Source organism: Podarcis melisellensis, assembly GCF_964234715.1.
Source record: "Podarcis melisellensis genome assembly, chromosome: 5".
NCBI lineage: Eukaryota > Metazoa > Chordata > Lepidosauria > Squamata > Lacertidae > Podarcis > Podarcis melisellensis.
The window spans coordinates 1,825,984-1,842,419 of NC_138537.1; the positions used below are offsets into that span (position 1 = coordinate 1,825,984).

General features: G+C 48.1%; 1 protein-coding gene across 1 annotated transcript in view; it reads left to right on the top strand.

The window, feature by feature from the left end:
• Positions 1 to 16,436, top strand: part of CLDN1 (claudin 1) — a 28,270-nt gene that overhangs the window by 811 nt on the left and 11,023 nt on the right. The gene's annotated exons all lie outside the window — the stretch shown is intronic.

Below are 16,436 nucleotides of genomic sequence, written 5' to 3' on the forward strand. Positions count from 1 at the left end.
TACACCTCAACAAGAAAAGCAGGCATCTCCGTGTCGCACACGGCCTTAGAGACGGAAACTTCTGGTTTCACTGGGGAAAACTTTTTTTTTGAAGTTTTATTCGAATTTGGGATTTTTACATGCATCATATTATCTCCTTCCAATTCTAAATTTCCCGTACAATTTTTTCCTTTCCTTCCCCCCCCACCCCCGCCATATCCATTGGAAGGGTTCAAACTATTATCCTCAGCCACGGGCACAGCGTCGTTAGTTTCCACCGAACGTCTTTTGTTCCAGTAGTTTTTATCCATTGAAGATAGGGGTTCTATCTGTTCCTGACCGTGGTGGATTTGACCTTCCACGTTGTTTCCTGTGACATAACTGCGACAATGTCCGGCTGAATAAGTTCAAACAAATAACTATCCCATGCCTCTACTGTCCATTTTTCTCTATCTTTCCAACCTAAAGCTATCGTTGCCTTTTCCCGCTAATATCATAGCTTTGAAGATAAACCGGTCACCTTTCTCTATGGCCCTGTTTCCAAGTATACCCATTGTCATGAAATCAAAGTCTATTGAAAGCTTCACTTTAAAAATGTCATTAATAACCTTTAGGGTTTTATTCCAGAATTCCTTTACCTCTGGGCATTCCCTGGGGTAAACTTCTTAACCAGACTCAGGGAAATATTTTTTTCAGGCTACAGAGGCATTTCTCAGGCTTCCCAGAGCATCAACGAAGTCCTTTGCTCTTTTCTAATTCAAAGGCCACTTGGCTTTTGAATGCTTTCTTTTACTGCTCAAACATCTTAAATGTATGCATCCATATGTCCCCACATCCCAACTGCACTCCATACCCCACAGACAGGACTGTCTTCTCGGCTACCATTGCCTTAGCACATCAGTATCAGGCTGGTTCACAACAAAGAGCTCTGTGCGGTCGATCAGCACAATGCCCATTTTACAGATGAGAAACTGAGGCTGGCAGGTGGCAGCTTTCTCAAGGCTGCTCAGTGGAGGTGGGCGCTGTTCTGTCTGCCTTTCTCTGCAAAAGACTCCTGGTAGTGAGAAAACAGTTGCTAAGGCACGTAGGAAATTGTTGGTATGGATGCAAATTCCTGTTGTAGGTTTTGTTCAAGATACGCTTGAAAATCCTTCTGGCTGCTTCTCACAAGGGTGGGGACAGTAATTATGTAGTATCTATTTTGGATCATTTTTTAATGGTAGCCAGCTTTGGAGTTTCACATAACTCATTCCTCTCTGATGAGATCTGTCTAGTTCCAAAACACACTACTTTTTCATCCGAACTATTTGTGATTCTCCCTTCCCTGACCAGGGATGTGTGTTGAGGTTCCAGAGGGCAGTTGTTAAAAGTACAGGAGTTTTACGGAGCTAAAACTGACATGTGTACATGTGAAAATCGGATTCTTTGCAGGTAGCGTTTTTCACAGTTCAAGTTACTTATTTGTCCTTGACAGAAGTTTAGAATTTGACAATGTTTGAGATCGATTTCAGAAGATTTGAGAGGTGACATGCAATGGTATTTTGTATTTGACAATATGTAACAGATGATAGGTCATGAGAGTTCACTAGGGACGTTTGTTGGAATCAGACCCTCAAGAAACACTGTACGATGTTGTTTTGCCCAAGTTTGAACTGTCCACATTTTAAGAGCAATTGCATAATCAATCTTCTAGATGTCCTTCGGGATCTCTTCCAACTCTACCAGTCCTTGAATCTATGATTTCAATTTGAATGTCAAATTTTCTGTTTATTGATTCTTAAAGTCATATCCTGCCTTCGCATGAAAATGTGCCTCTGGCAATGTGAGCAGCCAAACTGAAATGTTGAGGAACTTCAACTACGCCTGAAGGTTTTGCTTCACCTCTAAAGAGGCAGATATAGGCGGAATCACGAGATATCACTGCTTCCCTGGGATCCAGTATGGATGATTTTAGACCCTGAATGAGAAAGAAGTTGACATGTTGGTTTTTCCATATACCTTTTGCTCACTCCAAAACAGGTGCACCCCAAATCTGAGGTTGGACAGCCATTGGTCAGGGTTTGTTTAGCTGAGATTAATACATTGCAGGGGGTGGGGTTGGACTAGATGACATTGGGGGGTCCCTTCCAACTCGATGGTTCAGATGTCAGCATTGATTAAATACTGAGGCTGGCTTGGCAAGTGCACTTGAACACAGTCCGCTGTTTCTGGGGGATGGAGGGAGACGATTTAGCAAAGGTGGACACAATTAGCAGAGTTTGGGGTTTAGGAATTTGGCGAGGGTTTCCTGTGAGTGTTTTCATGCTGTTCCTAGAAAGAACCGGTTGGCTGGCTTTCTTTTTGGCACCAGCAAGGCGACCAGATCCCCATCCCGTGGCTGCTAGAGCTGGAATTAATTGGGGCGCACAACTTAGGCGGTGCCCGTTCACCCTCCGCGGGGCGCAATGGTCTCTGAGTTCACATCTGGCATTCAGGCAACAGCCTGCGGATAGATAGCGTGTGCGCAAGTGGAACAAGGTGTGCCCACAATCTCTCCAAACCAGAAGTCATGGCTTGGGCATTGCTCCTGTTGTGCGCGTTTGGGTACGTGTGTGTGTGTGTGTGTGTGTGTGTGTGTGTTTGTGTGGGTGTTTTGGTGTACTTTTGCCAGCTCAGCTCTCCTGAGTGGGTGGAATAAGTATGAGCTTGAGGGGGTTTAGTTGGGGAAACCCCCCATCACACACACTGATTCCCGGTTGTGTGTTCAGATCCCAAGACCTCCCCCATAAATAAAAACACATTTGACTCAAATTTTGGTTTTGGTTTTTTGGCAGAATTTAGGCCACAACTTTATTGATTACAGAAAAGTGAGTGCTTGCATAGGCTCTGGTTCAACTAGCTCCCTATGCCCACGGTAGGTAGCGCTGACCCAGGGCGCACCATATGTCAGCCAAGGGTAAAACACCTGGTGAAGGTCAAGAGCCTGGGAGCAGACTCTGTCCACTCCCCAGATGCTCCCTGGGACTCAGGCACAGGCACAACCCCCTACCGGGGGTTGACCAAACCAATTAGAGTCCCTGGATTCCTTTAAAGCAGCGGTTCTCAACCTGTGGGTCCCCAGATGTTGTTGAACTACAACTCCCATCAGCCCTAGCTAGGAAGGCCAGAGCTCAGGGGTGATGGGAGTTGTAGTCCAACAACATCTGGGGACCCACAGGTTGAGAACCGCTGCTTTAAAGGAATGCCCTTCACAGAGGGATCGGCACAGCTTTGCCTCCCGAACCAGGTCCTATCTGCAGCTTTACAAGTTGTGATGATTTGCTACGCGGCAGGCGAAACCCAAATGGCAACAGCCAATCAGCCAAGTGGGGAAATTCCTACTGTGCCGCTGTCCCAATGACAGACGACACACGACGGGCTCCCAGTACATTTCCAAGCACAATTCAAAGTGTTGGAGCTGAGGTCCAGCTCCGAGGGCCTTCTGGCGGTTCCCTCTCTGCGAGATGTGAGGTTACAGGGAACCAGGCAGAGGGCCTTCTCGGTGGTGGCGCCCGCCCTGTGGAACACCCTCCCGTCAGATGTCAAGGAAATAAACAACTATATGACATTTAGAAGACATCTGAAGGCAGCCCTGTTTAGGGAAGCTTTCAATGTTTAATAGGTCATTGTATTTTACTATTCTGTTGGAAGCCGCCCAGAGTGGCTGCGAAAACCCAGCCAGATGGGCGGGGTATAAATTATTATTATTATTATTATTATTGTTTCAGTCACATTGATCTCCCCGTAACATGTGCCCACACAAAATTTAGAGTTTGTGCTTGATCATTTGGAAAGTAATGGACTCTCCTTCACTGGAGGTTTTTAAAACACAGGTTGGATGGTCATCTGTCAGGGCTTCTTTAGCTGTGTTTCCTGCACTGCAGGGGGCTGGACTGGATGACCCTTGGTGGCCCCTTCCAACACTACAATTATTTGAGTCTGTGGATTTCTTCTAGTTCAACTTCAGCCGTTCCAGTTAATACATTTTATGCATAGCACAGAGAAAGAGAGAAGTTTTTCTCCCTCTCTCCTGGCACTAGGACTCAGGGACTTCCAGCAAAGGGGGATGTTGGAAGATTGAGGGCAGACAAAAGAAAGTCCTACTTCATGTATCACATAGTACAACTGGAACTCACTGCAGGATCACCAACCTCAATGCCTTTAAAAGAGGATTGGACAAATTCATGGAGGAGGAGAGGGCTATTGACGGCTACTAGTTCCACTTTTGGAGGGCAGTAAGTGCTCAGGGACGCAGGTGGCATTGTGGGTTAAACCACAGAGCCTAGGACTTGCTGATCAGAAGGTCGGTGGTTCGAATCCCCGTGACGGGGTGAGCTCCCGTTGCACAGTCCCTGCTCCTGCCAACCTAGCAGTTCAAAAGCACCTCAAAGTGCAAGTAGATAAATAGGTACCGCTCTGGCAGGAAGGCAAACGGCATTTCCGTGCGCTGCTCTGGTTCGCCAGAAGCGGCTTAGTCCTGCTGGCCACATGACCCGGAAGCTGTATGCTGGCTCCCTCGGCCAGTAAAGCGAGACGAGCACCGCAACCCCAGAGTCGGCCACGACTGGACCTAATGGTCAGGGGTCCCTTTACCTTTACTTTTAAGTGCTCAGGGATGCCAATCTCTGGAAGCTGCAGGAGGGGAGAATCCAGCTCGCAGGTTTCACCAATAGAGCCACCTGTTTGGCCACTGTGAGAGCAGGATGCTGGCCTAGATGGGCCACTGGTCTGATCCAGAAGCCTCTCCTGATAATCTCATTTTTTAAAGCAAGAGATTTAGGGGTAAGCATTGCCCAGAAGGAAGCAACATGATCCTGGGCACCCTTCTTGATCCTAGATGGCTAAGGAGTCCAGGTTGACCAGGGCCTTTCCGTCATAAAAAGACCCTCTGTACTTCCTCAGAGGCTCATCCTTGCCTCCATGTTTGTCCCTCAGTGCCCAGCACTGAGCTTTGGCACTGGAAAGTGGTGCTGGGTCTGATCTTTAATTAAGCCCTGCTCCCAGCAGAGTCAAACTGCTCAGCTATTCTGAGGGCGTCAGAAAGCACCTCTGTTCTGGCTCCTGTGTCTGTAGCTGGTGCCACAATCTGATTAGCAACCTTGTTTCGCTCAGCAAATCCCTCACGGTTTCCTGCTGAGCTCTGCCTGAACTGGTAAGCCGACTCGTCAGGTGGCAGCCAAAATGGTTGACAAATGCATGGTGGCATAAGCTTTAGCGGGCATGCACCCGCCAGCGTCTCGGGTACGTCTTGCGATGTGGATTCAAGCCCACAAACACATCCCTGGCCTCTGAGGCGTTTAAGGTCCAGAAGCTCCTGTGTCGCATTTGCTGCAGTTTCAGCTGGACTGGGCAGCTGGCTGGTGTGGCTCCCCTTTGGGAATTGGGCAAGGACACTTCGGAGGCTTGAATGACTAATGAGAAGAGGGGGAAACAGCTTTGATTCCTGCATTTGCAGGCGTTGGGCTAGATGACCCCTGGGGTGCCTTCCAGTTCTACTATGCTATGATGCCATGAAAATGTACTTGCAAAGTCTGGCCTAAGGTACTGAGGCTTTTAAATCCCATGTATACACGGTGATACTATTCAGCAATGCGCACACACTTCTCCCCTTCTCTGTTTCATGCTCACAACAACCCTGTGAGGTAGATTAGACTGAGAGATCGTGAATGTCCCAGTGAGCTTCGTGGTGGAATGGGGAATTGAAACCTGATCTGCCAGGTCCTAGTCCAATCCTCTAACTGCTACACAATCTGGGCTCTGTAATACACTCTGTCCATGTTCAGAGACATGCTTTTCTTTGTTTATTGTTTCACACTGCTTTGGGAACAGATTTTGGGTTTGAGCCACAGTCCCTTACACTAGTGGTTTTCAACCAGCGTGCCATGGCACCTTTGGGTGGCTTGAATGATGGTCAGGAGTGCTGTTGGTGACACTGTCCTCTGTCCCGCTTTCCTCTGTTGCCCTCTTGAGTCTCTGCCTCCCAAAGGCTTGCACAGCTGTTTCTTGCAGCAGCCCTGGTTACAAGTTCCCTGGGTGAATGGTGTCTCTGACGCTGGCCAGGGGGTGCTGGTTGCCAGGAGCTGAGGTGGTCTTGGAGTAAGCAAGCAAGCAGGCAAGGGAGCCCAGCCAGATAGTCTGCCAGCCCTTGATGTTGGGAATGGACAGACAAGTCCTAGGTCCTGTGGGGCAGTGTGAGGAAACACCTCTCTTTGGGTTGGGGGGGGGTGCAGCTCAGAGACCGGGGCAGCAGCAGCGGCTGCCCAGAGGACTCCGAAAGAGAGGAGAGAGGAGGCAGAGGGCACACTCCACAAGGGAGGGTATCGAAAAAGGGTGAGAGGCTGCCAGCTCTGCAGGCAAGGGGTGTCCTAACTGGGCTCCTGAGCCCCACAGGGGAGCTGCAGAAAGAAGGTAGTTGGTCAAGGGAGCCGTGGACTCAAAAACATTGGAAAGCTCTGCCTTATGCCCCAAAATCTGAGAACATGGCAACTCAGCCTGCCAAGATGACTTTTCTGTTCTTTGGATGAGACATTGATGCAAGGGTAATTAAAATCCACTCCCTGACACCCCGTATTGCATCTGAGTTCTGCAAAGGGATCGTCACTCAGTTTCTCCCTGGGTCTGAGGAAAGGTATCATTTGCAAGCATTAATAGGATGCAGGGTTTATTTGCCTCAGCAAGCCGCCATCCTCTCTGTGCCTGGGTGTTGCCACCCAACATCCCATAGCTTCACAACTGATTCTCAGGCAGAACCTGTCTCCATGCTGGGGCCACACCCTGGCAATGCACGCACACCCTGCCTTTCCCTGTTTATGAGGGCTAGTCTGGATCCTGCCCCTGGAAAAAGGCTGTCTCTGTTTTGAGCCTATTTTTACTTTTGGAGAATGCTTTTTAAATGCTTTGTGAGTGTGCCCACACTCGGCCTGATGCTCCTTGTGCTCCACAACCTTTCTCCCTATCACTCTGGAAATTATGTATCTCTATAATAACACTGCACAAGAGCAGGTCTCCCTTTCTGTAGTTTCCAGTAACTGGTATTCAGCATTTTACACATCACTTGGGAAGACAGGTGAACTAATACCAGTGTATTGGAAGAAGCAAAGATCCCCAGTGTCGAAGCAATGATTCTTTAACATCAGCTTTGTTGAACTGGTCATGTTGTGTGGATGCCTGATGATTGTCTTCCAAAGCAACTACTCTATTCCAAACTTAAAAATGGAAAGCGTAATGCTGGTGGTCAACAAAAGACGTTGAAAGACTCTTTCAAGGCAAATCTTTAAAAAGTAGTATAAACACTGACAACTGGGGAACACTGGCCTGCGAGCGCTCCAGTTGGAGAACAGCCTTGACCAAAGGTGTCATGGGCTTTGAAGACACTTGAACTCAGGACGCAAGGGAGAAATGCACTAAGAGGAAGGCACGCCTGGCAAACCCTCACCATGATTAACTCCTGCCCACTGTGGAAGGACGTGTGGATGCAGAATTGGCCTCCACAATCACTTACAGACTCACTTTTGGAAACCGTGTTTTTGGAAGACAATCTTACTCAGCAATGAGGGATCGCCAAAGAAGAAGAAGATTTAGAAGGATTGCTCCCTCCAATTGTGGAGTCAGAGCACAGTTGCCATAGCTCGTAGGCATCAAAAGCCATGGATTGGTCTAATCCAGGCTTTCTCAAACTCGACCCTCCAGATGTTTTGGGCCTACAACTCCCATGATCCCTTGCTAGCAGGACCAGAGGTCAGGGATGATGGGAATTGTAGTCTCAAAACATCTGGAGGGTTGAGTTTGAAGAAGCCTGGTCTAATCCTCTTTTAAAAGCCATTGAGGCTGGCAGTCATCACTGCCTCCTGTGTGAGAGAGTTCCACAGTCCAACTACACATTCTGTAAAGAAGGACATTCTTTTCCATGCCCTGAATCTTCCAACATTCTGCTTCATCTGCTGTCCATGAATTCTAGTGTTAGGAGAGAGAGAGAAAACTTTTCTGCATCCATTCTCTCCATGCCACACATCATTTTATAAACTACTATCATGCCACTTTATAAACTTCCATCACATAAATTTGTGTCGAAAGTGTGGGATATTAAGGAAAAAATGGCAAAGTAGCAGAAGGCAGGGAAGGAAAAGATGGCAGTGAATAGATCTGCTCCTTTGAAAGCTCCCCTTTCTTTCTGCAGATGGAATTGGGTGAACGTTTGATGGAGCCACACACAAAATGCCCGGAACCATGGGCTGATTTTTGCATGGATCCATGTATCTGTTCCCCACTTTCTTGAGCGCTGACCCTTGGAGTTGCCAGGGAGTATGGATCAAGCCAAAATGGACTGAAGGAGTCAAGGAGAAGTGGACGCCACTGGTTTGCTCTGACTAGGATTTTGCTAGTTGATTGAATATGGATTTGGTAGATGTGCCAAGATCCTTGAAGATGGGTGTGGCAAAAATGATGATAAATGATTTAACAGGCACTTGAGCAAGCCGGATTTCCAAATTGGCTTATGTCACAGCTGCAGAGGTAACTAGATGACCTCACTCTGCCTGATACTTAGCACTTTGCAACTGCACAATGCTTGCTTTTTGGGGAGGAAATGGCTAGCTGAAGTCAGGTTTTGCGTGACCAAATGGATGCTCCATGATTGTGGGTTGAATCTGGGTGTATCCACGCAGAGTTCAGCAAAAGCATTCACGTGACTGCTCCTGAGCGCAGCCAAAATTGCAGGTCAGTCCAAATTTTAGCTTCTGCCACATTTGAAGAGCGGCTAAGAGCGGGTTGGAGGGTGTTGTGGAGCACGTCAGTCTTCCCACATGCTGCTCTGGGCTTCTTCTGCAGTGTGTGGTTTGCCCCTCTTGTGTGATTCATGTTCTGCTCTTGCCCCAACATCACTCCATCTTCTTGGATCATCATGGAGGTTTAGATTGCCTAGAGTGTTTGATAAAAGGCAGGAGAGAGAGAGATCCTGGCTTGCAGAAAGAGCTTAATATTTCAGTAGCCCTACTCTGAACAAGGGACGCGGGTGGCGCTGTGGGTTAAACCACAGAGCCTAGGGCTTGCCAATCAGAAGGTCGGCGGTTCGAATCCCTGCGATGAAGTGAGCTCCCATTGCCCGGTACCTGCTCCTGCCAACCTAGCAGTTCGAAAGCACGAAGTGCAAGTAGATAAATAGGTACCGCTCTGGTGGGAAGGTAAATGGTGTTTCTGTGCGCTTAGTCATGCTGGCCACATGACCCGAAAGCTGTACACTGGCTCCCTCGGCCAGTAAAGCGAGATGAGCGCCGCAACCCCAGAATCATCCGCAACTGGACCTAACAGTTAGGGGTCCCTTTACTTTTACTCTGAACAAAACCTAAGTCAGGCTTCCTCAACCTCGGCCCTCCAGATGTTTTGAGACTACAATTCCCACCATCCCTGACCACTGGTCCTGCTATCAAGGGATCATGGGAGTTGTAGGCCAAAAATATCTGGAGGACTGAGGTTGACGAAACCTGACTTAAGTGGGCTCCTGCCTCTGCTCTCGATGAGAAGCCCATGGGGCACAGTGGGACAAGGCAGGCAGGTGTTTCAGCACCAAGGTCAGCTCCAGGTGTCTTTACTCCTTCCAGCCTGTGCCCCTTCCTTGTGGTCCTTGTTGTTGTTGTTTAGTTGTTTAGTCGTGTCCGACTCTTCGTGACCCCCTGGACCAGAGCAGGCCAGTCACTCCTGTCTTCCTCTGCCTCCCACAGTTTGGTCAAACTCATGCTGGTAGCTTCAAGAACATTATCCAACCATCTCGTCCTCTGTCGTCCCCTTCTCCTTGTGCCCTCCATCTTTCCCAACATCAGGGTCTTTTCCAGGGAGTCTTCTCTTCTTATGAGGTGGCCAAAGTATTGGAGCCTCCGCTTCAGGATCTGTCCTTCCTGTGAGCACTCAGGGCTGATTTCCTTCAGAATGGATCGGTTGGGTCTTCTTGCAGTCCATGGGACTCTCCAGAGTCTCCTCCAGCACCATCCTTGTGGTCCAGAAGGCCTCAAATGAGCTGGACTCTGGCTTGAGCATAGGATGCCTTCTCCTGCTGCTCCTCTCTGGCAGTTCCCTTCACAAATTCACATGTCAACATGGGGAACTCAATCCCTGCCCTACACAGAGGAGCTTGGTTCCTCAGAGGGTACCAGATCCATGTGCTTGGATGCCATAGGGACTGACTGGGGGCTCCTTGGCTCATGAGGCCCAGATCGGATAGCTTTGCACTGTGGCTCAGGCCTGATCCAGATGCCGGGATCAAGGTTGGTTTTTGACACCTCTCCCTTTACTGCTGCTGACCTTCTGCATCTGGCTATCCCTTTGCCTCCAAGTCAGAATTTGAGCTCAGGTTTTTTATTTATTAAATCTGTATACAGCCCTATATCTGTAGATCTCAGGGTGGTTCACAATGTAAAAGTACAATAAATACAGCATATTAATAAAAACAAAGACAGCCCAATAATGCCCCCATCCACAACGTATTTTCAAAGGACTGGTGGAAGAGGAACATTTTTGCCTGGCACCTAAAGGTGTATAATGAAGGTGCCAGGTGAGTCTCCCTGGGGAGAGCATTCCTCAAACAGGAGCCACCACCGAAAAGGCCCATTCTCATGCTGCCGCCCTCTGGACCTCTCGTGGAGGAGGCACACAAAGAAGGGCTGCAGGGGATGACCTCAGGGTCTGGATAGGTTCATACAAAGGGAAGTGGTCCTTGAGGTATGTTTCCCACTAGGTTACTTTCCTAGTATCCAGATCAAGTGAAGTAATAGCACTGCATTATTATGCCAAAGTCAGGCTACACCTGGAGTCCTTTGTCCAGTTCTGGGAACCACAGTTCAAGAAGGATGTTGACAAGCTGGAAGGTGTGCAGAGGACAACTAAGATGTTTAGCCTGGACAAGAGGAGGCAAAACAATAGCCATCTTCAAATATCTGAAGGGCTGTCGCATGGAAGATGGAGCTGCTTGTTCCTGCTGCTCCAGAGGGCAGGACCCGAACCAATGGATTCAAATGACAAGGAAGGAAATTCAAACTCGACATTAGGAAGAACTTTCTGAGGGCACGAGCTGGTCAACTGCAGAACAGACTCTCTGGGAGGTGGTGGACTCTCCTGGTTTTTAACCAGCTATTGGGTGGCCTTATGCCATGGGATGCTTTCATTGAGTTTCCTGCATTGCAGAAGTTCGGACTGGGTGACCTTGGCTTCCCTCCCAACTCTACAACACTGTGTTTCTATGATCTTCTTCCAAGCAGGAGGAACTTTCATCTTGTGCAATCTGATGGCCAGGCGAGCCTCTGCTTGCCTTTCCGGCAACACCTCCTTGTGGAATGACAAGCCTTTTATATTGTTCAGCATCCAGACCCCAAGCCTGTTCCTCTCCCTTCCCAGAACATCGTCCTGTGTGCTCTTCCCAGGCCTGCTCTTCCACTGGCCTCTGCCAGCGATGGAATTTAGGGCAGGGTCTCGACTGGAGCTTTTCCTTTGTAGTGGGTCTGCTCTCTGGCTGTTTGGTAAACATCATGGCAGGAAGAGGGTAGGGCAGCTCTCTCTCTCTCTCTCTCTCTCTCTCTCTCTCTCTCTCTCTCTCTCTCTCTTTCTCTCTCTCTCTCTCTCTCCAACAGTGCCCTGTGGTGGCAACTTAAGGACAATTGCATTTATTCATTGTCTTAGAGCCCCTTCCATCATCACCCCACAGAACACACTATAGCGTGTATCTCTGTGTTTCTGCATGTGTTTTTGTTATTGATAGCATAATGCACTTTACATATGCTCATGGTTTTTTTTTAAAAAACTATATTAAAAATATGTAAGCTATAGCCAAAGGTTGACAATGGAACAGATTATCTAAAGGGAATGTGGCCTCCCCCGCCCTACGCAAGCCATATATTGGGGGTGTTTTTGCTCTGGATTTCCTGCATCATTGAGTGGGAGGGTTGGGCAACAGGGACATCTCATTCTCTAGCCTATGCTTTTATTATGCGTATTCCTTGGCTGGAGAAAGGCATTGCAAAATTCAGAGAAGTGTGAATTTCAAAGGATGGCCGTTTTCCAGTTCTTGTGTTGGTTTAGAAAGTGGAAATTAATTTTTGTTGTTGTTTAGTCATTTAGTCGTGTCTGACTCTTCATGACCCCATGGACCAGAGCACGTCAGGCACTCCTGTCTTCCACTGCCTCCCGCAGTTTGGTCACACTCATGCTGGTAGCTTCAAGAACACTGTCCCACCATCTCGTCCTCTGTCGTCCCCTTCTCCTTGTGCCCTCCATCTTTCCCAACATCAGGGTCTTTTCCAGGCAGTCTTGGAGCCTCAGCTTCAGGATCTGTCCTTCCTGTGAGCACTCAGGACTGATTTCCTTCAGAATGGAGAGGTTTGATCTTCTTGCAGTCCATGGGACTCTCAAGAATCTCCTCCAGCACCATAATTCAAAAGCATCAATTCTTTGGCGATCAGCCTTCTTTACTTCCATACATCACTACTGGGAAAACCATAGTTTAATTGTGAACAGAATTTAATTCAGCTGTGATACCTTTACTGCAGCGGGTTGGACTAGATGACCATTTAGGTCTTGTCCAACTCTACAGTGCTGTGCTTCTACAAATTCCTCCCCCTCTCTACTTCCAGATGACCTCTTTTTTGAGCATTTATCCCAATTTGTTTGCATAAGGTGTTCAGGGAAGCAACACCTTTTGTTTTATCGTGTTTTTAATATTCTGTTGGGAGCTGCCCAGAGTGGCTGGGAAAACCCAGCCAGATTGGGGGGGGGGGAATAAATTATTATTATTATTATTGTGGTTGTTGTTTTTGTTGTAATATAATGCCACCATTTCTTGAGCATCAGTTCTGCCTTGTTTGCTTTGAGGTCATGCAACATTCAGCAATTGCCACCCCACACTTTCCTGTGCCATTGCTTTCCTTATCAAAAAAGTCTGATTATTATGTTTTGGCGAAGTGGAGTGATTCATTTTAATTGTGCAACCTTGCACAACTGCCTCTGAGGTCAGAGAAGGAAATGCTTCGGAATCCCACATTGTGGCAGAATGGTCTTGTGCTTGCCGGTTTCTCACATGCAAGAACAGGAAGCTGGGTTTTTAATGTATTTTTAATCTTTGTTGGAAGCCGCCCAGAGTTCGTGGGGAAACCCAGCCAGATGGGCGGGGTATAAATTTATTATTATTATTATTATTATTATTATTATTATTATTATTATTATTAAACAGACCCCCTTGGACCTGATCCAGCAGACTCTTCTTTCATGTGAAATCGCCGGAGTGTGGCTGAATCACACTTGCAAAAAGTGGTCAGACGTGACTTACTTCCAAGTAGAAGCAGAAGGTGCTTTTTATGGATGCTCTGTTGTGAAGGAAAAGCTACTCATTATTAACTTGGCTAAGGGATGCGGGTGGCGCTGTGGTCTAAACCACAGAGCCTAGGACTTGCTGATCAGAAGGTTGGCAGTTCGAATCCCCGTAACGGCATGAGCTCCTGTCGCTCAGTCCCAGCTCCTGCCAACCTAGCAGTTCGAAAGCACGTCAAAGTGCAAGTAGATAAATAGGTACAGCTCTAGTGGGAAGGTAAACAGCTTTTCCATGCACTGCTCTGGTTCGCCAGAAGCGGCTTAGGTCATGATGGCCACATGACCCGGAAGCTGTACGCCGGCTCCCTTGGCCAATAAAGCGAGAGGAGCGCCGCAACCCCAGAGTCGGCCACGACTGGACCTAATGGTCAGGGGTCCCTTTACCTTTTTATTAACTTGGCTATGAAACATTTCACATTTCTTCCATGGAAGGATGAAGGAGGCCTTTGGATATTAGAGGACAAATGCTAAGGAATGCCCCCCATATTGGTCCTCTTTGCCTATAGCCTAGTCCTAGGCAAGAAGGTCTGATCTGGAAAGGCCATCCCTATGTGCTTTTTCTCCTTCTTGGTAGCACAACAAGAAATTTAGGCTTTTCTCAGCTCTAACCAAGACTTTGAATTGTGCCTGGAAAACATTGACGGGACAGAGTCAGGGTGCGGCTGGGGGTTCATTTTTCTTTTTCTTGCAGAAGCTGCTCCCTTTGGCAACTCTCCAGAGTCAGCCCTGTGTAAGAAATCTTTTATAAGCAGTTATCCTTTGAGCAGGAATCTGCCTTCAGTCTCTGTTAAAGGGAGAGAAGGGAGTAACAGCCGGATGTGGGTAACAGCAGGGAAAATTACCACATCAGAAATAACTTTTTGGGACATCCAGGCTGATGACAACAATAAGTTTGGGGCAAGGCAGGGAGCGTGTTGATGAACCAGGAGGGCGTGCAGCGCTCCAAGTTTAAGAGTCACACACTGTGTTACAAAAGCCTTTGAGTGCAACGTTTGGAGAGATACAAAATGCAGAACCGAATTTCCTGTGGGGATTTGGGATAGGGTTATTGGCTCAAGAGATGCTCCCCCTCCCTCACATAAGAACATATTAAGATCTTGCTGGATCAGGCCAAAGCCATCCTGTTCTCAGCGGTGGCCACCCAGGTGCCTGAATGGAAAGTATCCAGAAAGTGGCATTGCTGCCTCTGGCTCATGGGCATCCCCAATCCTCTGGACTGCCAGCCATCACTTCCTCCTGTGGCAGTGAGTTCCACCGTTTAAAATTATTTACAGCATAGACTACCCCACCCAGAACACAATGGAACGTCTAGTCCAGGCATAGGCAAACTCGGCCCTCCAGATGTTTGGGGACTACAACTCCCATCATCCCTGACCACTGGTGCTGTCAGCAAGGGATGATGGGAGTTGTAGTCCCAAAACATCTGGAGGACTGAGTTTGCCTACCCCTGGTCTAGTCCATGGGTGGGCAACCTTTGCCAACCTGATGCCCGCATCCAGACATGGGTAACCTTCCAGTGATTGGCAGGGCCAGAGTAAAATACAAAGCCTCTTTCAATCTGCTTTTCTCCTTACAGGGGGAAAGATACGCATGTCTGAATTGGGGGGGAGGGTTAGTGGAAGAAAGTGCTGGCAGGCAAAAGCATTAAGCGCTTCCTGCTCCCTCCACAACCACTGGGCTCTCAATTAAATCCCCCCCCCCCAAAAAAAACCAACAACAACCCTGTGTTTCAGGTGTGTGTTTCTTTCAGACTGGAGTTAGTTATGCACACCTGCATGTATCATCTGGTTCAGTCCTCAGAAAGCCCCATGGATGTTGCCATCCAAAAACATTTCTAGCTGGGGATTCCCACATGAGCTGACTGCTGCGTGATTTATCCTGACTCCTTGCCTCTCTTCCTGGCAGTATCAGTTGCATCTCCATATCCCTGGCTGGTTTCATCCATCCTGCGCTGCCCTTGGGCAATACCAGCCCTTCTCCTGAAGTCTTGGGCTTTGCGGTTAGAGATTTGGCAGTCTGCAGGTGCAGAAGCACCTGAGGCTGCCTGGCTACCTCACAGAGACCTCAGAAAGACCACCTGGAGCACTTCTAGGAGGTTCTCACCTTGGCTTTCCCAGAGAACAAGAAGAACAACTTTTCGCTCTTCAGTTTGTTAGTTTCATATTAAAATGCCAACCAAACTGATTTTTCCCCCTCCACTTTCCCTGGTGTTTTTGACCTGCTTTCCCATCTATGACAATGATCCTGGCTCATGTTGACTTGACTGGAGAGCTATGGCTCCTTCCAAATCCTCTCACATCCATTGAAGAATCTTCCTGTGAGTTCTCATCGCCCACATGCACAGGCTTCTTTTGAACCTCCAAGGCAATCCTCTTAAGATCATGGTTGCGTATGGCTGCAGAGGAGGGCAATGAAATATGATCGAGGGCTTGGAAAATCAAGCCATATGAGGAATGGTTGAGGGAATTGAGCGTATATGGCCTGGAGAAGACTGAGAGGTGATATGATTGTTGTTGTTTAGTCGTTTAGTCATGTCCGACTCTTTGTGACCCCCTGGACCAGAGCACGCCAGGCACTCCTGTCTTCCACTGCCTCTTGCAGTTTGGTCAAACTCATGCTGGTAGCTTCGAGAACACTGTCCAACCATCTTGCCCTCTGTCGTCCCCTTCTCCTTGTGCCCTCCATCTTTCCCAACATCAGGGTCTTTTCCATGGAGTCTTCTCTTCTCATGAGGTGGCCAAAGTCTTGGAGCCTCAGCTTCAGGATCTGTCCTTCCAGTGAGCACTCAGGGCTGATTTCCTTCAGAATGGAGAGGTTGGATCTTCTTGCAGTCCGTGGGACTCTCAAGAGTCTCCTCCAGCACCAGAATTCAAAAGCATCAATTCTTCGGTGATCAGCCTTCTTTATGGTCCAGCTCTCACTTCCATGTGATATGAGAGCCATCTTCAAATATCTGAAGGGCTGACACATGGGAGATGGAGAAAGTTCCTTTTCTGCTGCTCTGGGAGGGAGGACCCGATCCAAGGGATTCAAGTGACAAGAAAGGAGAATACAACTAGATATATGGAATAACTTTCTGGCAGTGAGAGCTG